Raw genomic sequence first — 23,390 nt, 5'->3', positions numbered from 1 at the left:
CACAATACATTCTAAAAATCGAATAAGAAAAGTACAGAGAAATCCTGGCGTATGCCCTCTGTCAAACAAAACAAGTTGTACAAGTGTCCAACAAAATCCAATAATAGATCCAGGAGACAAAAAAGTGATCCTTCCAGCTCAAAATCAAAGTGAAAAGTGATCAGGAGATGGACAAAGCACTGGGAAGAGCCAGCTGGACAGGAACAGGAAGTCAGAGTCTCTGGGGCACTTCCTGTTTTTGAAACAAAAACCTACTCCTTGCACAAAACAAACGCAAACTGTCCATTAGAGAAGATGCTTAACTTGTCTTTTTGAGAAGCTTTTGGCTGCTTGAGCTTTGCCGGGGTGCAGCCACGGTTGATTGTACTCACTCGCGCTGGCCTACGCCATAAAAGACGAGCCAGAAGTCACTGGTGCAGAGCTAAATCTTGCAGGCAGATACAAAATCTCATTTGTGCTTGTGAGTCACTGGGAGTCTCTTGTTGTGCTTCCTGCACGTGCAAAATGATATTAAGCGCCAGCGGAGGAAAAACTCTGCTTCCTTGCAAAGTGCAGAGTCTATTGGTAACTCTGGGTTTTCTGCAGAACGCGTAGTTGCCAAATTCCGCAAACTCAACCAGCAGTGCAGAGTTTTTTGCCCAGGCCTATAGCCTTTGGCCGTGTGCAGTGGAGGTTTGGCCACAAGGCCTGGCCTGCAACCCAACCCTTAAAAGGCACTCAACGTGGGTGGGGGGCATGAAGATCCATCCGTGGGTCAATTTTAGCCCTCAGGACCTCATCCCTCATGGCCTACCACCTTTTTTTAGGAGAGGGAGATGCCTGATACCCATCCCTGGGCCATATTTGGCCCTAGGGACCCTATTGTCTGGGTCCATCCATTCAATTATGCAGGAGGAGAGCAAGCAGCCAACGCCATGTACAGTTTCTTCATCAATACTTTTAATAAAAATGTTGCAGTGATAATTTCAATGATGCCATAAAAAATGTCACGACTGATGTAACATATGGGGTAAAATAACAGTGCCTGGCAAGGGCACAAGTTATAATGACCTCAGGGCACAAGTTGCAGCTACTTGAAATAACTCTAACTAAAACAGTTGAATTTCTATGGTTTTGTATGTTTAAAATGTGAGTCTAACTATAACATCCCTGTAACCCTTTGCTTTTTAAGTGAATGTAAATTTTTTTATTTCTATTTCCTAGCTATAACTTCCTGTAACTTTAGATTTTTTTAGTGAATTTCAATGTTTCAGTGTTTTTTTTTTTACATTAAGTAATTTTGAACCAAGCCTAGCGGCCAACCACCTGTAAGCACCCAACTCAGCACAATGCACAGCCTTCAGCCATGCCTCAAGCAGGTAGTGTTTGTATACCCACATCAGGATGGTTGTCTTTTTTTCAAATTAGTATTTACAAAAGTTTTAAAAAATGGTTAGAACTTCTTCAAATCTATTTGAAAAAAGCAACATTTTATTTTTTAGTGTCAATTTTTTAAAAAAGTTTTGTAAATTTAAAAAAAAAAGACCACATCACTGCTGAGGAAACTCGGGATTTGTGGGTGGATTTCTATTTGACTTTTTCTTGGAATTTTATTGTACTTTCTGGAACCATTTAAAACCTTTTTGTACATTTGGGAATTTGTTATGGAAATGTTTTTGTATTTTATCTTTTTGTGGATTGCCAATCGATGGAGCTTTGGAGATAATTAAAAAAAAAAAAGTTTTATGGAGCCATTTTTTCTAGACAAAGGCCATGCAATTTCTGGAGCAACTTGAGCTTCCTAGAAGAATTTCTCCTGGACATTTACTGGGAATATCGTTTTGGAGATTAGATGTGCTTTCTTGAATGCTTTTACAACTTTTAAGCATTTTCAGGACTTTGGTTTTGGAATTGTTTCTATTTTTTATTTTTTGTGGATTTTCAATTAGTGGAGCTTTGTATATTATTTGTTTTTTGTAAAAAAAAAGATTTTTGGGAATTGGGCTTTCCTGTGGATGATGGTCTCACTCTTTGGATTATTAGACTACTGAAGACTCTTGATGATATGTGGACAGAAATGTCACTAAGAGTTGAAAAAAAAAGACAACTACAGGTATGAGCACTATTTATTTTTTACATCTGTTAAAATAAATTGCAAAAATGCCAACTGAATTATTATGCATGGGTAAAACAGGCAAGTAGTTATACAGGTTGTTAGTAGATGTTGCATGCAATCTTGTCCAGGCAGTTTGAAGCTCCCAACAAAGAAAACTGATGGATTTTGGCCAATAGTCTTTTAGGCACTTCTTTACTTTTTTTGGAACACCAGAGTTCAGGCTACCTGACAAAGATTTTGCCATTCTAATTTCTTGGAAATGTTCTTTCTTTAAAATTGCTGAGAAATGATAACTGTTAAGGTGAGATCTTCCAATTGATTTGTTAAAGGAATTGTGCCTTCCCATTATTGCATTTGTCTCTCCACCACCCTCTAAGCAGGTTGAGTAACAGTTCCACCAGTCAATGACAAACCTTGGCTTCCATCCAGGATCGAACCTGCATAGAGGGCCAATCCATGTGTTGTCAAACTAAATTAGGAGAGGAGACAATATTTTCCTAGTTTTTGGTAAAAAAATAGATTCTGTAATTAATGTATAAAACTCATCTACACGCTCTAGTGGTACAAAATACAAAGCTGCTAGATTTTTTTAACTCAGACTGTAGTTTACTGCTTGATATGTAGACCTCAACTAAAGATGTTTTTTACACCTATATGCCTGTGAAAAGTGAAAAAAAACATTCTTGAATTTGGGTTTCAGTGTAAATTTTAATTACAATATTATTCATTAGCAATTCAAAGTCAATCATAACTTTCCTATGCCTTTTATTCATAGTTTTGGATTTTATAACTATTTGAAATCTAGTGTATGTTGTGGACTGCTTATCGGGCAGCAGGCTGTACACTAATGGAACAGTTGTGTGATTTATGTTAGTATGAATGGAGTAGATTTGGGTGAATGGATGAGGTGTTGACTTAAAAGTCCCATCCATTATTTTGCTATTCTCAAGGGTTACTAAGTTATGGGCTATGCTGAATATTAATATTCTGATGAGAGGGCTTTCGTTGTCATATAGGAAGAAAGGTTCATTATAATAGGAAACTGTTAGTTCTGCAGGATATTAATTTAAATATAGGATTGTGGTGTTACTCTTCGGGGATTATTTGTCTGTTTTTGACTCTGCACCATTGTCCTAAAGTTGTGAATTGTGGACATACTACTAGCTACATGTAGGGGGATGATTTGGGCTACCTCTGTCAAAATTGAGCTGCAGGGTTCATTGGAGGTGGCTGTTAGTATTTTTTATCTATGGCACATTTACTCTGACTTTAATCGCGATTACAGAGACAGGATGGTTATGCTCTGTGGTCCTTTCTACTGTGTCATCCAGAGTAACCCCTCTGCCCTTGCAACAAAACTAGAAATACAGCACACACCTTCAATGACTCCAGGGCTCAGTTATCCTTTCCTTACAATAAAGATAGCCACCATATTTCAGTAGTCTGTTTCCTTGCCTTGATTGTACATAATTTACCTGCTTTTCATTTTACAAGTTTCAGTGAGCTGTACAAAAAAGTTGTTTGTGAATGTAATGATCTAAAACTGTGATTTATTTTGGTTGTTAATAATCTGTTTGCTATGAAACAAAGATGTCCATGGTTATTTCATCCACCCTGCCAAAGGATTAAAAAAAAGTTTGTTTTCCTATGGAGAATAAGAGAAAGTTAATTGCTATTCGTTGTATTCTTTGAGAAGAAAATTGTTAGGTTTGGCAGTTTATATTTTTATTAAAAAAAGATTAACTGATGTGTTATTTCTCTACTCTAAAGTGGTTTTGAAAACTTTGTTGTAAATCCTTTTGGCTTTCTGGGGTGTTGTACTGCTTCTTGTTTCATTTTCTAATTTAAGAAGAAAACATGCAGGTGAAATAATTTCAGTTTTGTTTTGTTACTGCTTTCTTTTTATAGTGTGTTTTTAAAGTTAACTAGCCTGTTTTCTGAAGACATTTTTTAAAAGGTGCACTGTTACTGCTTTATTTTGTTCTTCAATCTATTCCCTTGTTTTTTAAAGAGAAAGAGGTAAGGACTCTGTGGAGACAGCATAGTAATTTTGCTCTCCAGTCACTATCCAGCACCTTCCTTGAGGTAAGTGCCTAGCGGAGATACAATAGAAATTTTGCCCCTGGTCACTGTCCAACACCTTCCATGAGGTAAGCACCCAGCTGAGTTAGAATAGTCATTTTGCCCCCTCCCCCCAGTCATTCTCCAACACCTACCCTCTGGTAAGTACCCGGCAAGTTACAATAGTAATTGTGCCCCCGTCACTGTCCAGCACCTTCCCTGAGGTAAGTGTCCAGTGGAATTAGAATAGTAATTTTGCTCCCCAGACACTGTCCAGCACCTTTCTCAATGTAAGTATCCGTGGAGTTAGAATAGTAAATTTGATTCCTAGACACTGTCCAGCACCTTCCCTGAGATAAGTACCAGGTGGAGTAAAATAGTAAATTTGACCCCCAGTCACTGTCCATCACCCCCTCAGTTAAGTACCTGGTGGAATTAGAATAGTAATTTTGCCTCCCAGTCACTGTCCAGCACCTTCCTTGAGATAAGTACTCAAGCAGAGTTAAAATAGTTATTATATACCTCAAATCCTGTCACACAGCATTTAAAAAAAAAATCAAATCAAGAAAGGAATTGCCCATTGTTACGACTTCAGTAAATTTAGTTCAAATAAACTGTGGAGATATTCTGGATAATCTGTATAAATGTCTAAAAAAATGTTATCAATAATTGTTTTTGGTATTTTGCTGGTTAATAATAAGGATGTTTAATGTGAACGTTTTACTTGTGTGGACAGATGGCAGTGTATAAACAGCAATCTGACTTTGTCTCCTCTTCTCTCTGGTGTGTGTGGTCACAATTAGGCCTGGATGGAGTTCACAGAGTCCGACTCCGCGGAATTCCGTGGAGTTAAAAAAATAATTCTGTGGAATTCCGTGGAGGTGGAATTCCATGACCTGCGTAGTCCTGAAGCACTAAACAGGGTCGGGCCTGGTCAGCCAGGCCTGATCTTGCTTCACAATTCCAAGGTCGGACACATTCAGGAGAGGGCCTTGGCAGTGAAAACTGCTGTTTCAGGCCCCTTGTGCACCAGCCTGTCCTGTGTGCTGTGCACAAAGGACAGGTTGGTGCACAAGAGGGCTGAACCAGCAGCTTTGTTTAGCTGCCTACAGCCCTGGCCTGAATTTAGGCATAAGCAGTGAAAGCTCCCAGGCCTGTTGTTCACCTGCCTGTCCTGTATGCAGTGCACACAGGACAGGCCGGTACACAAGAGGCCTTTAATGACAGCTTTCACTGCCTACGGCACTGGCCTGAATTCAGGCCAGGGCTGTAGGCTGTGTAAGCTGTTGTTTCAGTCTTTATTTGTGCACCATTGTGCACAAACAACAAAACAAAAAAAAGAAGAGGAGAGGACTTACCGGGGTCTTCGCAGGGGGGTCCTACCTCTCCAGCATCTCCCTCCCTTCTCTGCTCTATTGTACGCTGCAGCCAGGTTGTGGGCTGCACAGCGCAAATACAGACTGTCTGCGCTTGCGCTGTGCAGCTCAACTGGACTGCAGCACACACCGGGTGAGCTCCACTCTGCTGGTGGGGCTAACGGAGTTTTTTGGACAACTCCGTGCTCCAAGCGGAGCATGTAGTTCCAAGAACTCCACTAGCACTGCCAGCGGAGCGGAGCGGAGCAAGCCGCACACCCGTAGTCATGAACAAAGTTAATATACCATTGAGCACAAAAATGGTGGATGGCTGACTTTATATTTTTATGGTGTATTTGATAATTGATAATAAAATATGTTTTGGATTGTATTTTTAATGTGGTTTAGATTCTGGATGAAAGTATATTTAATTAGTTTGGTGTAAAAATTATTTTTGACCTCCTTCACTATTTGCAACAATCATCTTTGTTTTGGACAAGGTACATAGATATGGTTGAAATGAAGGAAAGACTACTGTATATCTGTAAAAAAATTAGAACTGTTTATTAAGGTGTTTGCTTTATGTTCATATGTATGTTTAATATGAATTATCTTTTAAAATGTATAGGAAATTTTCATGTACTGCTTTGTTTTTTGTTGTGTAGCATCAATTACATTTTTTTAATAGGAAAGTAATGTTTTCCTTCTATAACATAATTGTGTTGTGAATGTTAGCTTGGTAATGGTATGCAAGGTAATGGTATGCATGGTAAATGCACTTATAATGTACCTCTAAGAGTGTGCATGGTAATGACGTGTGGTAAAGATGTGCATTGTAATGGTGGATGTTTTGCAAAAACTTTGTTGTAAAGGCATGCATGGTCATGGCATACATTGTACCGTCATACAACCGCCCATACTTTGCCCATTCTAAAGCGCACAGTTATGTTTGCCTTTGCGTGCCTTGATTTGTGGTTTCATTTTCACTGCAGGGCTCCCTATCACAGCGTGTTTAACTGTCAAGCAGGTTTGCAATCTTTACGCCTCCCAAAATATCCCATTTGGTTAGATAGTACATTTATGTGCAATCATATTCTCTCTGGGTAGAGATCTTACATAAAGCTCTTCCTGGTAGTATCTCTAATATGTCCATTATGAAACTTTCAAGCCTGTGTGATGTATTTAAGAGCTGGCTTCCATTGCATATCTTGTTGTTCTGTCCTGAATAGGCACGGTGCACATGAAATTTGCTGTCCTGGTTAAGACCTTGTGAGATCATAGTTCTTTGCTCAATTTTGTATTTTGATTCCATTTTGAACAGTTTCTGTGCATGATCATCACCACTTTCTAGTTTCGATACATGATCTATGGCCTACCCAATTTTTGCAGTGTTCAGTATTCATATATTTAGCCATGGTGTAGCTTTTGCTCCAGAGGCCGTTTTACGAGTTGCCAAGTAGTGTTACCCATATATATAAGGTTACATGTGCACAACATATAAACCACAAACATCTTTGTACATGTTGCATTATGTAGTATTATGCATTTTGTCCCGTGCCAGCACTGAACTATTTTTTATTGATTGCCATTTTATACTAGCTGCAACTGGTACACTTCTAAATCAATTTGCAAATTAGCCATTCCTTTTTTGTTAACAAAGAGACTAAGGGCCTCATTGCGAGTTTGACTGTCCATAGATCGCCATGGCAGCGGCCAGATCACCTTGGACTTGGTGGTGGACCATCTTATCACGATGCATGTGGTTCCATAGAGGAAAGACCACCACAGTAGTGAGGCAGGCCAATCAGGCTGATGAAGCCAATGTTTCTGCCGGATAAATTATAGTGTTGCAAACCGCCAACGTGACCATGTTGGTCCAACCACCATGTCCCAGCATGCAGAAACGGAGAGTATAAATGAAGCATGTGACATGCAGGCAGCGTGACACGTCCTGTACTGCCATGGAGCCCGTCACACATGTCCTGCTGCTGCACATCGAGGGTGCCCAAAATTCACACCACCGAGGACGCAACTGACGGTAAGAACACACACCTATTAGTGTTGCTAAGCTCAACAGATCATCGCACAGACATCCACATGATATGGGGCTGAAGCTATGGGCATAAAGTACACTTTTTCCTGTGTCGGAGTCCTTCACAAAGGATGACACATTCACAGCTATTAAATACACCCTTTGGGCAGGTCACTCACACTGCTTTGCCAAACTCCACACTAACATATGTCTTCTCATCGTAGGCACAGGAACAGTGAAGTGTACAGAACATTGTGTCACACAACAGCAACACCACATCAACATCACATCTACCAATTCAGCTGACACCTTCACATTGCACACATGCCATGGACTGCCATCAGATTGGAGACACATATGTACAGCTGTGCCATGGAACATAAATACCCCTCCCATGAAACATCCCTGTAATGGACCCATACATCACCCACATTGCAACACAATGGAAGGTCAAAGGGATGCACAATATTTTGTGAGATAAATATCCAAAGATCTCAATGCAAACAATACAATGAAAACAATACCTGCACAATAGGGTTGGGAGCTTCAGGAGCACTCGTGGGAGGATGCTGCCCTGGGAAACATTTTACCTTGCACATGCCCTAAAACGTAATTTGCATAGGAACTGGCCCTTCATATATCTCCGGGACTAACAATATTTGAGCCAGGTGACATGCCTATCTGCATAATATGTAAATGCAAGTCAAGGAAACAAATACACCAGCAACAGCATAGCCAAACATCTAGATGAAGTAGCTGCAAGATACACACATCAAAATGGACACATGGTCAGTCAAATGCTGAGGAAGGTAGCACAATTGAATACCCTCTAAGTGTGAACAAACAAAACTCTAATTTACACATATGAGTCAAATGTGCAATCCATATGAAGAGGATAATTCTAACACCATACATGCTGACATTGGCCAACACAAAATGAAATACTTACCATAGCAAACATAACAAAATGAAATGACACGCCAATTGGATTAATAAACACATATCCATATAGTGAACATCTACCCTTGTCTTGGGTGACACCAGCACTGCTCACAAAGTCAGATTTCACAAACAACAGCAAATGGATCAGCAATCAAGGTGAAACAGTCACAACTGTTAGCATAGAACACAAATTACTCAGAAACAAAATAAAGTAGAAAGGTAATGGCAGGACAAATATGTAGCCAACAAAACAACAACTTGGATTTCTTAACATCAAATGATGTAGGTCAAAGGCCATTGGCCAGTTCATATGAGTCCACGCACAGTACTATGCCCAACCTCAACTCCAATCACTGGCAGGGAACCTCTACAGGAAGGGGCATCAAGTTGGCAGACATGCACTTCAGGGATCATGCTTGGTGGGATGAGATCAGATTTGGGATGGGTGGGTTTGACTCTAACTTTGGGGGGCTTTTTCTTCAGAAGGTTGGGCTTCTTGTTAGGTTGGAGGGGTATGGGTGCTTGCAGACGAACAGATGTGATAGGGGAGGACTTTGATGTGGAAGGGATGGGTTGGGATACAGGTTGGGGCTTCTTGGGTTTGGGAAGAGGTGGAGGGAACAAGGGAAAGCTTGAAAATGAAACCCTCATTGGGAAAATGGGTAGGGTCATCAGAAGGGATTGGTGACTTAACTGTTGAGGGAGTGGTGGTCTTGTCTGTGGGTGTTGATGTCTTGGATGTGTGCATGTGTGAGGTTTGCTTTTATTTGGGTGGTGCTGGTTGCATTTGTTTGTGTGGGGTTTGTGTGTCTTTGTGGTCCCTGAGGTGGAGGTGCTAGGTGATGTGGGAGCGCTAGATGTGTGTGTGTCTGTTGAGGTGGTGTCTTGGGGTATGGTTGATGTGATGAATATATCTGTGAGTGTTGTGGTGATATCTGGGGGTATGGAGTCTGAGGTGTGTGGATCTGTAGGTTTTGAGGTATCTGGCTGTATGGTGGGTGTGGTAGATGAGTCACTGGCTATTGTTGTGTGTCTGTGGGTATTGTGGTTGTGGTGTGTGTGTTGGTGGGAGTGGTTTTGGTGTCAGTGAAAATGGTGGCTGTTGTGGTGTCTGTGGGTGACTGTTGAGTGCCTGCTTGCCGGTTTGTTTTGTAGTCCTTGTTTCTATGTGTGCTACTTGTGTGCATTGAAGTGGGTGTGTGCAGGTGTGTTTGGATACTTGGGACAAGTAGCAGAATAAGAAATTTGGATTTGGAATAAGGAGGTGGTGGGGGAGACAATTTTGGGGGATGGATGGCTGCTGTCATTGAGGAGGCCAGAACCTGAAAAGATCTCTGTAGACCAGACATGTCACTATACATGGCTTCCTGGTACGCATTTGTCCGCTGAAGTTGGCGGGCCAAACCCTGGATTGCAATCACAATGGCAGTCTGCCCCACAGAGACACTCCTCAGGAGGTCTATAGCCTCCTCACTCAGGGCAGCAGAGGTAACAGGGGCCAGGACTGAGGCACCTGGGTGAAGGAGACACCCACCCTCTCAGGAGAACGGCCATGGCCAACTGGGTGGGGAGGAGCATAGAGGGTGGCGATAGACCTAGGGGTGGTAGACAAGGATGGTACAGGAACAGGTCCTGATGGGTCTGCCAACACTAAGGAGTAGCCACTGGAGGTAAAATCTGTACATGACAAGTTTAATCCTGTATCCTCTGTGGCACTCCCTGAACCTCCAGGTCACTGGGTCCCTCCATGTCGGTGTCATGACTGGAGGTACAGAGGCCAGATGCTTCTCCACTTGGTTCCACCCTGTCTTCTTTACTTGCCTGAGATGATACTGCAAACAGAAAGAGAAAAATGGTCACCACATGTTCCTGATCACTCTTAAACAACAGCTGCGATTAGCAAACATTACTATGACATCAAGAAGGACCCAGCAACAAACTATATCAAAGTGGCTCCTACATGTACCACACCATATGCATGCATGCCACATGAACTGTCAACAGTTGCCTACAGGAAAATCAGAATCTCAGGCAACTCCAATTGCATGGGTGGAGTTGTGCAACGCAGTAACCATTCAACAAGTAGACCTCAAACCTTCAATGGTTTGCCTGTTGTCATACGTTAGTAGGCCAATGCCAAGTTTATTCCCACAGAACCCATAGAAGGTCATGCATACATCTATTGGTCACATACACAATACCCCAAGAATAAGAAACACTGCTCCACATTTCTGGCATGTTGCTTACACCAGTACATCAGCCTGAAGAAGGTGACATGGAAATACCCATGTCACACTGGAAACAAATCAACAATGCACACTTCACCATGGGTTAATTGTCCTAATGAAGTCAGGTAGGTAGTATTAATGTTGCTTAGACATACTACACGTTTGGAATATAAATGTACACTGTAGACAAAATGTGCAAATTGTCAGGGGGATATGTCTCTAAAATCCACCACACAATGAATCAGCTAGCCCCAAGGAAATCACCTCAACTGTATGACACCCCTTACAATGTCATACTCTGACTGCATCAGTAGAAGCCATTAGACTTTTGTATGTTGGAGCGGCCCGGTTATTCTCAAGTGCTTGCAGAAGGCCCTCAACATGTTGCCCAAAGGGAAGCTGGATAACATTTAGATCCTGCAAACCCATATGTCCATGGATGAGTGGATGTGCCCAACCACACACGATTCCCACATAACTGCAAGTCATTCAATGATGCATGCCAACAGCCAGGTAACAAACCTTCTGCATTTCACATGTGCATAGCACTTTGCCACATGATGCCACATCAATGGTATGGAAATGCACGTTGGGTGTAAAAACTAAAGTCCTACCTGTCATGTCTCTCATTGTTAATACTGTTGTACATGCCAAAGGACATTCAATGATCAGTGAGGGTATGTGTGAGCCAGCAATCAATGTGACACACTGCTGTCTGTGGCACCACGTGAAATGTAGCCCCATTACCTATATGCAATTCCAAACACTGGTTGGCATGCAAATATATGTGAGAGAATACAGAAAGTATCCCATGTACCCAGGTAGACCATGCATGAACAAGCAGTGTAAACATTTTGTCAAAAGTGAAAGGTACATGCTAACATGTAGGCACAGGGGATGTTGGCAACAGTAATGTCACACAAATCATGTCAATGGACAGTCCCCACTTACCAAGTGAAAGTATTGATCTGTAGCAGCACCCAAAGAACAATGTATGCTCTTTCACATGTATGATGGCCACATTCACATGACAGACAGTAGTGAGGCACCAGCACTCATCACACACTGAAGACAAGTGGCCTCTGGGGGCAGATGCCAATTTACTCACTTGACCAGACACATGGCTGAGGACAGTGACCCATCACTTCTTTGGGCTGTAACACTGAGGAGTGGTGGTCTGTTGCATAGAATTTATACCCACACCAACAACAAATATTACTTGATTGATCAATGTACACAGCCATGTGTTGTCCCTGGAGAGTACATTTTTTGTGGCGTGTACTCTGTGTCCTAGGTCCCTGGGATAATAGAGAAGGCACATCAGTATGCACTAAATTCCATATCTACACAAACAGCTACTCATCTTGTGTGTCACACATGGCCCATCCCCAATCATCAGTGGGAGATGTCAGAACCTAATGCATCAATTTGGCAATGTGACAGGCAGGAATATGCCCTGTACCCATTGTGGCTGCTGTGTTCCCTTCAAATGCCCATTAAGCTCCAGGTAGACCACTGCCGGGATGCTGGCAATTAGTAGGGTCATGCTCCGACATACACCCACCCACACTGAGAGGACAGCCCCAACTAGACCTCCATGATCTTCCAGGCCCAGTGTCTCCCACCTCTTGCAACACTGGGTGCTCCACCTGCATTGGACCACCAGAGTCTGCACCTTCTGGGTGATGGCACTTCAAATCTCCTTCTTCTGATGGGCATTGACCTGTATGGTTGCAAGAGACAAATCAAACAATTACAAACACAAGTTTTTGCACAAATGGTTGTGTCACACACATGTCAAAAACACCAAGTGCAAAATGGTCAATTTTTCAACATACCACAAGTTTAAAAACACATGCCAAAAAGTACATGGACATTACTGCACACTTTTGGAGTCACACGCAGACTAACGGACTACCCTTTTCATTTCCTGCAATGACTAAACAAGGCTACTGACATCAGATGGCCCATGCTCCAGTAAAATGTACTGTGATGTGAGCCACAATGAAACATTACACACCAATGTGGCTTACGAACGGTAAACATGTTTGGCATGACTGGATAAGCACATTTACACACTGCAACCTTGACTCAATGTTTACAGTCACTACAGGCAACTACCATAGTACAGACTTAACCATTACACTTGAGTGACAATGATATGGCTGGCATGATGGGTCTGGAAAGTGTCTTCCCTGTGCATGTGTGGTCATGTGGTCTACCAAATGCAGATTCTTACCACTTCAGAGTGGGTTTCTGTTGTATGTACCTGTACCACAGAACACATATTTGAACATATGTTTTAAACTTACAGAGGTAGCATCCAACATACAAAGGTATACATTTTTACTATGTAACCAAGCTACTCAGTCACATGTCATGACCTCCCAGGAATCTACACACTGTCTGAACTGTGGGTTTTTCAATTGTAAAATATCCTATACAGGACAAATATGACTTCTGGTGAAGGTGACAACCAAGCTGTGGGAGTAAGGGACCTGTCATGAGTCAAATACACGCATTGACAAGGATGCAAAATGTACATATGGACTAGTTCATGGATTTACCTCAGTACCCATTCCTAATCTATTCAATGGACTGAGGCATTCATGGCAATGTTTACCACTGGAGCCTTATGTTGGCCACATGACAGGATTTGCAGGTGTACAAAGAGTGGACACAGTGCTACAATTACATAGCCACAGCAACTCTCACATAGCCTGGAGTGTGCCTCATACTGCGAGATACATTTGACAATCCCTGGTCTCTGTCGGCTGAGCATACAGAACCTTCATGACACTCACATTTCTATTACTTTCATGCATGACAGTACATCATGTGGCCATCAGCAATGTGGGCTGTGGATTTTATGGCAACCTGAAGGGCACAGTGAGTCATTCCCGACATTGGTTTGGCAAGGCCAGATGTAGGTTAAAAGATCCTTGCCACAAAACACATTGCTTATATGATCCTCGAATGACTCAGACAAGATACATACACAGATCATGCTGTCATGCACATACATGTTATCTAACATTTGCAACCAACATAAACAAAGAAATGTCATTGTATGGCAATAAACTCCTTGCCTAGTTGTGTGCATCAAACACAATGAGGATCCAGGTCCTTAAAAAATCACACAGCACAATGTGAATGACCATAATATATAGTGCTAGTCTCTAACCAGCACCATCTACATCCTATTGATATCACACAGACTGCAACAACAGGCATACAAAAAGATTAACTGGCTCACAGGGGCACTTTGTAGCCCATGAGGAGGGAAAGGTTGTGTTGCACAGAGTTAATTGTGCCTATTTACCTGCTTCTCTGGTGAGCCATAGGGCTCACCATACAGGAGAAGGACCTCATTCACAAGCCTCTCCAGCGCCTCTGGAGAGAAGGCAGGGGCCTTTTCACCTGCTGGGCATGGCATGATTGCTCCTAGAGTTGGTACACAGTAGCTGAAGTGGTGGAGGTGTTGCTGGCAGCAGTGTCAGGAGTCAAGTGACTGGTTTTGCCCATCCCGGTGTAAACGTACACATACATGGTCATCACCGCCAATAGAACAGTCATGGGGCCACGACCGCCACAAGCAACAATGTTAGCCTATAGCTGTCTCCACGTTTGGTACTGCCCACCGCGTGGATGACATCTGCATGCTGGCGTGGGCAGTTCCTGATGTCCAGGCGAGTCAGGCATCTGCCATTTTGGCAGTTTGAAATGCTGTATATGGCCCTGTTAAATATATCACTACAACAATATATGTTTAGGATCATCACAAATATCCTAAATCTGTTTTATTGTGTAGGTCTGACTACATAACCACCAGTGTGGTGTGCTACAGGGCACAGATGTCATTTGACTGCAGTGCATGGTCCACCGCCACTGATGGTATTTTTGGTGGTCGGAAAAGACTGTCACATTTTGAGGGGTGATTGAGTAGCTGGATGATGCCCGAATCCATGTTGTGGACACGTGTTCATAACCATGGAGGTCACAATTGACCCTGGTGCAGTTGACAGCTATGTGTACTGGGTGTAATGTATTTCCAGTCAGAAATGCTTTGTCACATGATTTTGTTGGTATGGATCATGTATGTTGATGTGGACACAGTGACTAATGTTTCAAATCATGTATATTCACACATAGTGCCCTGGGACGTGGAGGATGTGACAACCTCTTATCTACCGTTCATTGCCAGACCTTCAGACCATGGACAAATGCCACATCATCCATCTCTACCCTCTGAATAAGCAAACAAAGTTGATTTACGCCATCAGTTGTAGCCAGATCTGATGCCAGCTAACATTAATCCATACTGCATGCCACCCATTGTTCAAGTCATGTCAGTATTGCACTTCCTGGCCACCTTCCAACATGCAGTGGTCCTATCTGGTGATATATCTCAACCTATGATCAGTCTGGTGTTGAGAGATTTTCTCTCAGCAATGTTGAAACACATTGACAGCTATAACAGGTCCCCCTGATGTGTGGATTTAGCCAATGTAAAGGCTCTCTTCTATGGTTTTGCCCGCCTCCCACATGTGGCGGGAGGCATTGATGGCACACATGTTTGCTTGGTGGCACCGTAGGCCACTGAACAACTCTATCACAACAGAAAAAACTTCTATCCCATCAATGTACAAGTTGTCTGTTTGGTAAATCTCTACACCTCAAACATCTGTGCCCGTTTTCCTAGATCAGCTCATGATTCCTTTTTTATGCAGAACAGCACCATACCCCGGTCTATGCCACAACTGCAACCAGAGACAGCCTGGCTGGCTTTTAAGTCACATCTGTCCTGATTGTATTTGAGCAATTTCAGGTACACACAAGAATTAATTTAGTGACTCATTGTTGTCATTATGTCCCATTCCTTGACAGGAGCATATCCATACCGTCCTTGGTTATTGACGCTGCTGAGGAATCCAACCATGCCAGTGGAAGTTTGCTTCAACGAGGCCCATGGAAGAACAAGGCAGGCAGTAAAGGGGGCTTTTGGGCTCCTCGAGGCCAGATTTTGCTGTCTGGACAGGACTGGGGGAGTCCTCCTCTACTCACCTGGGAAAGTGTGTGAGATCACTGAGGCATGTTGCATGCTCCACAGCATTGGCCTGCAGAGGCATATCCCATACATCCCAGTAGAGGGGAGAGCCTGCAGTACCAGTGGATGAGAATCATGAAATGCCAAATGAAGATGACAGTGGTGAAGAGGAAGGAGCTGATTTGTTTGACGATCTCATTCACAGCTACTTCTCATGAGTGTAAGTATGTCTTTTGACGTCATGACTATGACTGTACAATGAGGTGTAGTTGTGAGAATGTGTGGAGTTAGGTTTTTTAAACAGTTAGAGAGCTGATTCTCTTTAAAAAATCAGCCAACGCCTGATTGATGAGATAACGTTTGACACATCCCCACTTTGATGATGTTGCTTTCTTTGTGTTAAGTTTCTAGCAGTCTACTTTGTTTTCCAGATGCTTGATATGTGACTTATGTCATTTATGTGGTTTCAAGCCTATACGTCTTATTTTGTTCTTTGAACAGACACCTTCGCTATGACATATTCATGTGGGCATTCCAGAGTTGTGACTGTCAGTTATGTGCTGCTGTTCTGACATAATAAATGGACATGGATTGTTCCAGGTAATGAAGGTCAGAGAGTTTGGATCTAGGAGACCTGTGCCAAGACAGCTAGCACAGTGGTTGGATGGAAGTTCAGAAGTGCCATTGGACTTGTTTTGTGTCCTATTGTGGGCCTGATGCACTATGCGTCTCATCATGTGGTCAGACAATTTGTAGTCCTAGACCATGACAAAGTCAGTTCCCCTCCACATTGGTTAAAAACTTTTTTTACTGACCTGTAAATTATTGTAAGCAACAATGCCTGTGCCAAAACACTGACATATGTTTGTATCGTACCACCAGATGCATGAGCACTGGATTATAATGACCCTGTGATCATTAACTGTTTTCCTTCCATCTATCTGAATCTTGGATTAAGTGATGTTGGATTACTTTGGTGTGGTATGTGATAAGGCTCAAGCTGGTGACATCAACTACTTCAATGTTTGTCTATTCTACAGCACAATGTCTGGCAAATCCTTTCCTTCCATGGTTTGGAGGTCTGTACCTGTATATATGTTCATTTACTCAGTATGAGTCAATCATTTAGATTTTCAATAGTTTAGACATATTAAAAGCCTATGTGCTAAATACTGCACTACACAATATTTAGTTTGGCCAGATGCGTGTATGTATGTGTTTGTGTGGGATGGTTGTAATCCTAAACTGGACACTGTGTACCTGCAACATATCCCATCTTGAACAAGTATCTTGGATCATCATCATACGGTTCACATGGTCTGACATATCTACATGGCTATATATGAAATCAAAACCAGCAGACAATGAGTCAGTGATGGGTGATTTTATTGTGAAGCTACGAGTAACAGATAATGGCCCTCATTACAACCCTGGCGGTCAGTGTTAAAGCGGCGGTAATACCGCCAACAAGCCAGAGGTTAAAAAAATTGAATCACGACCATGGTGGAAACCGCCAATATAGACAGCCACTTTAACACTCCGACCGCCACGACGGTAGAAACAAACACTGCGGCGGTAACCTCCAACAGACATGCAGAACACAATGTACAGCCCACTGTATTACAACAGGCCTATCCGCCACCTTTTCCGGGGCAGTACCAACGCCATTAAAAGCATGGCGGAAACAGGACTTGGAACGGAAACCACTCACCTCTCGACATCCAACGAGGAACCAGGATGCCATGGAGCCCGAGTTACAGGTCCTGCCCATGTTGGTTTACCTCCTCTTCCACCAGGAGCAGCAAAGAAGCTGGGGACGACCACGGTGAGTACTGCACCTAGCACACAGGGGGGGGGGGAAGAGAGATTGACACACACACATGCAACAAGCAACACCCGCACCCCCACCCTCACCCACAACAACATACACACAAATACATTGAGCAACATGACATTTACACCCCGTCGCCCCTGTAAGAACGCAAGGACAAAATGAAATGATTGTAACAAGTGTAATCATCGAAAAATCAGATAGGCCAGATAACTTTAAATCATCAGTATATACAAATATGTGCAGCAACTACACAAGTCCGGATAGTGTTCCAATCATTGTCCGTGGACCAGTGGTCCCAAAATGCATGGGCGAAGCCCACACATGATACCTGACTCAAAATGGAGAGAACACTGCTGGGGCATCAGATCGAAAATAAACAGGCACCTCAGGGGAAGGTGGAGGGGGCACCTCAGCCGGATGAACGGACGACGCCACTGCTCCACGAGGGGGCTCCATGTCCATAGTCTGGTCCCGGGGAGTGCAAAGCCACAGTCTCTCAAGTGGGTGGGTTGCCCACTGCTTTATCCTGGGGAGTGAAAAGCCACAGTCTCTCAAGTTTCTCTAGTGGGTGGGTTTCCCACTGCTTTATCCTGGGGAGTGCAAAGCCACAGTCTCTCAAGTATCTCAAGTGGGTGGATTGCCCACTGATTGGTCCTGGGGAGTGCAAAGCCACAGTCTCTCAAGTTCCACTGGTTCTGGAGGGGGCTTGGTGCCCAGAGTCCTTCATCCTGCCAAGGATTGGGTTTGTGGATGCTTTTCTCCACTGGTTCTGGAGGGGGCTTGGTGCCCAGAGCGCTTCATCCTGCCAAGGACTGTGTGAGTGGATGTTTTTCTCCACTGGTTCTGGAGGGGGCTTGGTGCCCAGAGTACTTCATTCTGCTAAGGATTGGGTTTGTGGATGCTTTTCTCCACTGGTTCTGGAGGGGGCTTGGTGCCCAGAGTGCTTCATCCTGCCAAGGACTGCATGAGTGGATGTTTTTCTCCACTGGTTCTGGAGGGGGCTTGGTGCCCAGAGTGCTTCATTCTGCCAAGGATTGGGGTTGTGGATGCTTTTCTCCACTGGTTCTGGAGGGGGCTTGGTGCCCAGAGTGCTTCATCCTGCCAAGGACTGGGGTTGTGGATGTTTTTCTCCACTGGTTCTGGAGGAGACTTGGTGCCCAGAGTGCTTCACATGCAGCGTGGCAGGTCCCATTCCCTCACCTGGGTGTGTGCTGGTAGGGGGTGGCGGCTGTACCTGTTGTTGCGGTGGGCACAGAGGTGCCCGCCACCGCAAGGGAGCTCCCATCAGAGGAGGAGTCGCTGTGGCTGGTGTCTGCTCCTGTCCCCGTCATGGAGCTCCCCTCGCCCTCTGTTCCACTGGTGCCTTCAGACTCCGTAAATTCACCATCCAGGGCCATGTGGGTTGCAGCTCTCTCCTGCTCCGGTGCAAATGCTCCTCCGCCAGATGATGCTAATGCAGACAAGGACAGGGTGACAAAACAAAAAGGGGGGGAAAGACACAAGAGACACATGGTCAATGCCTGCAACACCACTACCGTTGGTGAACACAACAGCACATGCCCATTGGGGACTCTGCCTAGACCCATTTCATGCACAGCTGGAACCTATAGGAGTCTGACTAGGTGTAGAGGGCAACTACTACCTTTGGGGTTGGAGTGGCACTGGGCCTGCAAAACAATGGATGTACCTTGGCGCATCTGCCCTGGCCTAGGGGAACCCACAGCCCACCTCCCCCACCCAGACACCTCGTCAAGCGTGCAGAGTCAGCTGAATAAGACTGTACTCACCCCCTTGTGGCTGCTGTGATGCCTTCAAGCGCCCATCCAACTCAGTATATGCCACCGCCAGGATCCAGTACATCAGGGGGGTCATGGTGCGACGGGCACCCCTTCCACATTGGGAGGCTAACCCCAGCTGGGCCTCCGCCGTCTTCTTGCTCAAGCGGCGCAGGTCCTCCCATCTTTTCCGGCAGTGGGTGCTCCGTCTATGGTAGACCCCCAGGGTCCGCACTTCTTTGGTGATGGCACGCCAAATGCCCTTCTTCTGGTGGGCGCTGACCTAGAGGAATAGTGAAGTGAAAATGGATGTTACTCCCCCGTACAGTTCTTCTCACTCATTGGCAACAAACCTCCCACCCTGGACCAGAAAATCATACACTAACCATCCTCACATGCTGGCCTGTGCCTCCCCTGCCTCTTCCATCCACAACACTCCATACAATCATGTGCCATCCACCATGCACACAGTTTACTCACCTGTTTGTCTGAAGGACCGTAGATTAGAGTGTACTCGGGGAGGACCCCATCCACCAGTTTGTCCAACTCCCCCGCAGTGAAGACAGGGGCCCTTTCCCCAGACACTGTAGCCATTGTCGCTTCCAGACGCAGGTCACAGCAGCACTTGCAGTGTAGGTCCTCTCCTGTTGAAGGTCAGGTATCAAGTGAGTGAACAGATAGAAAATGGTGGTCACGTCCGTGGCAATGCATACCGTCACCACCGGCGTACATCGTCATTGGCTCCTGGAACCCATAGGGCCCAATGATAACCAATGCTGAATTGCGCAGTGGTCTTCGACCACCTACCGCGACGCTGCACAACACCAGCGCAGTTACCTCATTTCCTTTTGTCCCTCCTGACAGGTCAGACAGTCGCCATTTCAGGTGGCCACATGGCAGGCCAACTAACTGTGTAACAGCACTTTTGGCCAGGAATACAGACAGACAAAGGCTCACAAAGATTATTTCACGATTGTGCTAAACAGCCTTGTGAAACCTATGTGGTGTATGACCCTCTGCTCACCCTTCTCCTCCATAGGGCACGTCCGCTGGGGCAGGTGATGAGATGGCGGCATCCTCCGGTGTACAGACCCCTGGTGGACCTGTCGACAATGGAAGACAGACAAATCATTATCACTTACAGACTTGATCATGCCGCAATCCAGGATCTGTGTTCCCAGTTGGAGCCACTCCTGATGTCAGCTATCCCACAGAAATACCCCCTCTAGTGCAGGTCCTGTCAGTGCTCCATTTCCTGGCAAGTGGCTCCTTTCAAACAACAGTGGCCATGGCTTCAGGTATGTCACAGCCAATGTTCCCTAACGTGTTGTCCAGAGTGTATTTCTGCCCTGCTGAAACACATGCGCAGCTACATCATGTTCCCTCAGGTGGAGGATTTGCCCACAGTGAAAGGTGACTTCTATGCCCTGGGACATATCCCCAACATTATTGGTGCCATTGATGATACACATGTGACATTTGTGCCCCCCCGCAGGAATTAACAGGAGTACAGAAACCGCAAAAGCTACCATTCTATGAATGTGGAGATGGTGTATTTGGCAGACCAGTACATCCCCCATGTCAATGCCAAGTATCCTGGCTCTGTGCATGACGCTTACATTTTGAGGAATAGCAGCATCCCTTATGTGATGGGGCAACTCCAGAGGCACTGTGTGTGGCTAATAGGTGAGCCCAAAGTCCCCACACAGTTTAACTAGGTGTCTGGGTATGGGAGAGTCCCTAATAGTTAGAGGATGTCTAACAGTTGTCCCTTGATATTTGCAGGTGACTCTGGTTACCCCAACCTGTCATGGCTACTGACCCCAGTGAGGAATCCCAGGACAAGGGCAGAGGAACGCTACAATGAGGCACATGGGCGAACTAGGAGGATAATATAGCGCACCTTCGGCCTCCTGAAGGCCAGATTCCGGTGCCTCCATCTGACAGGTGGCTCCCTATACTACTCACCAAAGAAGGTGTGCCAGATCATCGTGGCATGCTGTATGTTGCACATCCTGGCTTTGCGACACCAGGTGCCTTTTCTGCAGGAGGATGGGCCTGATGCTGGCCTTGTGGCAGATGTGGAGCCTGTGGACAGTGAAGAAGAGGAAGCAGAAGAAGAAGATATAGACAACCGAAACAACATCATCATGCAATACTTACAGTGAGACAAAGGTAAGAGGATCACACTGCTACTCACATCTCATACTACTGTAGGACATAGAATACATCTGCCTTTTTACCTCTGTGTATGGACCCTGACATGTCACTTTGGCTTTCCATTTCACAGATCTGGGTCCCACTTTGTGCCTTCTGCTATGTTTATTGCTGCCCAGCAACTGTGTAACAATGGTATGTGAACATGAACATTGACATTGCTATATTTCTGAAAGGTTGCAATTACACATTTGTAAAAGTACAGACTGACTCCAGATTGATTTGTGATTCAAGGGTGTTTATTTCTGTGCTAATAAGTGGAGGGGGTGTGCAATGGGCTGGGGTGATGGTGGAGGAATGTCCGTGGTAGAGGTCAGTCTCTTGGTCTCACAGGGGCATTGTCCAAGGGGGCATAGGAAGGGGAGTAATGGCAGTTTAAGGTGGACAGGGTGACAAAGTGGGACAGAAGGGTGACAATCAGGAGAGTTTTATTTCCTGGCGGGGGTCTTGGCAATGTTCTCTGTCTTGTTCCTGGATTTCAGGGACCATTTGCGGGGTAATTCTCCTTCTGCAGGGGGTGGGGTGCTGGTGGCATGTTCTATTTGTGGCGGGGCCTCCTGTCCACTAGCGCCGGCAGAGGTGGAGGGCTGTTCATCGTTCAGGCTAGTGTCAGGGGCCCGTTTGTGTGCCACTGTGTCCCTCATGGTGTTGGCCAGGTCTGCCCGCACCCCTGCAATGGTGACCAGGGTGGTGTTGATGGACTTCAAGTCCTCCCTGATCCCCAGGTAGTGTTCCTCCTGCAGACGCTGGGTCTCCTGAAACTTGGCCAGTACCGTGCCCCTGGTCTCCTGGGAATGATGCTATGCTCTCATGATGTTGGAGAGTGCCTCGTGGAGAGTGGGTTCCCTGGGCCTGTCCTCCCCCTGTCAACAGTCCTCCCAGCTTCCCTGTTATCCTGTACCTCTGTCCCCTAAACAGTGTGCCCACTGACCCCAGGTCCCTGATTGTCTTGGGGTGGTGGGTTTGCCTGGGTTCCCTGTAGTGGTGGACACACTGCTGATTGACGTGTCCTGGGGAAAGAGGGATGGGCCTGCTGGGTGGGTGCTGTGGTGGTGTCTCTTGAGGGGGAGGCTCTGTGGTGGCTTGTGACTGAGGCAGGGGAACCGACTGTCTAGAGGTCCCTGATGGGCCGGGCTGGTCATCCAGATCCAGGCGTGCAGAGCTGCTGTTGTCACTGTGGGCCTCTTCTGTGGGGGGACTGGATATGTCTGGCACCTCCTGTCCCGTGATTTTGGGTATGGGTCCTGTTGGGGTGTAAATGCATAGTTTTAGTACCTGTGTGTGCCATCTTGTGCATTGGGTGAGTTACCCTCTACTCCTGTGCTTGCCTTGTTGTGTTTGTCATTGTGTGATTAGTGTTTTGGGGTCTGTGTGGGTGTCTGTACTGGACATGCTTTGGCAATGGGTGTCCATGCATTGGTGTTGCATGCAGGGCTTGGTATTGGGATGGCTGGGTTGTGATAGAGGGCCATATGTGAGGTGTTGGAGTGATGGGGGTGAGGGAGAGGGTGGGGGTAGGTGATGGCATGCAGGTGGGGTGGGGGATATGGTGATTAAGATTTGACTTACCAGAATCCAGTCCTCCTGCTACTCCTGCAAGGCTCTCAAGATGCAGTATTGCCAAGACTTGCTCCTCCCATGTTGTTAGTTGTGAGGAGGAGGTGGGGGTCCACCGCCAGTCCTCTGTACAGCAACCTGGTGTCTGGATACCACGGAACACACCTTCCCCCGTAGGTTGTTCCACCTCTTCCTGATGTCTTCCAGTGTTCTTGGATGCTGTCCCACTGTGTTGACCCTGTCGACG

The sequence above is a fragment of the Pleurodeles waltl genome, chromosome 8 (assembly GCF_031143425.1).
Source record: "Pleurodeles waltl isolate 20211129_DDA chromosome 8, aPleWal1.hap1.20221129, whole genome shotgun sequence".
In the NCBI taxonomy this organism is placed as follows: Eukaryota; Metazoa; Chordata; class Amphibia; order Caudata; family Salamandridae; genus Pleurodeles; species Pleurodeles waltl.
The sequence above is the reverse complement of the archived record's forward strand: the minus strand, read 5'-3'. Positions refer to the sequence as shown.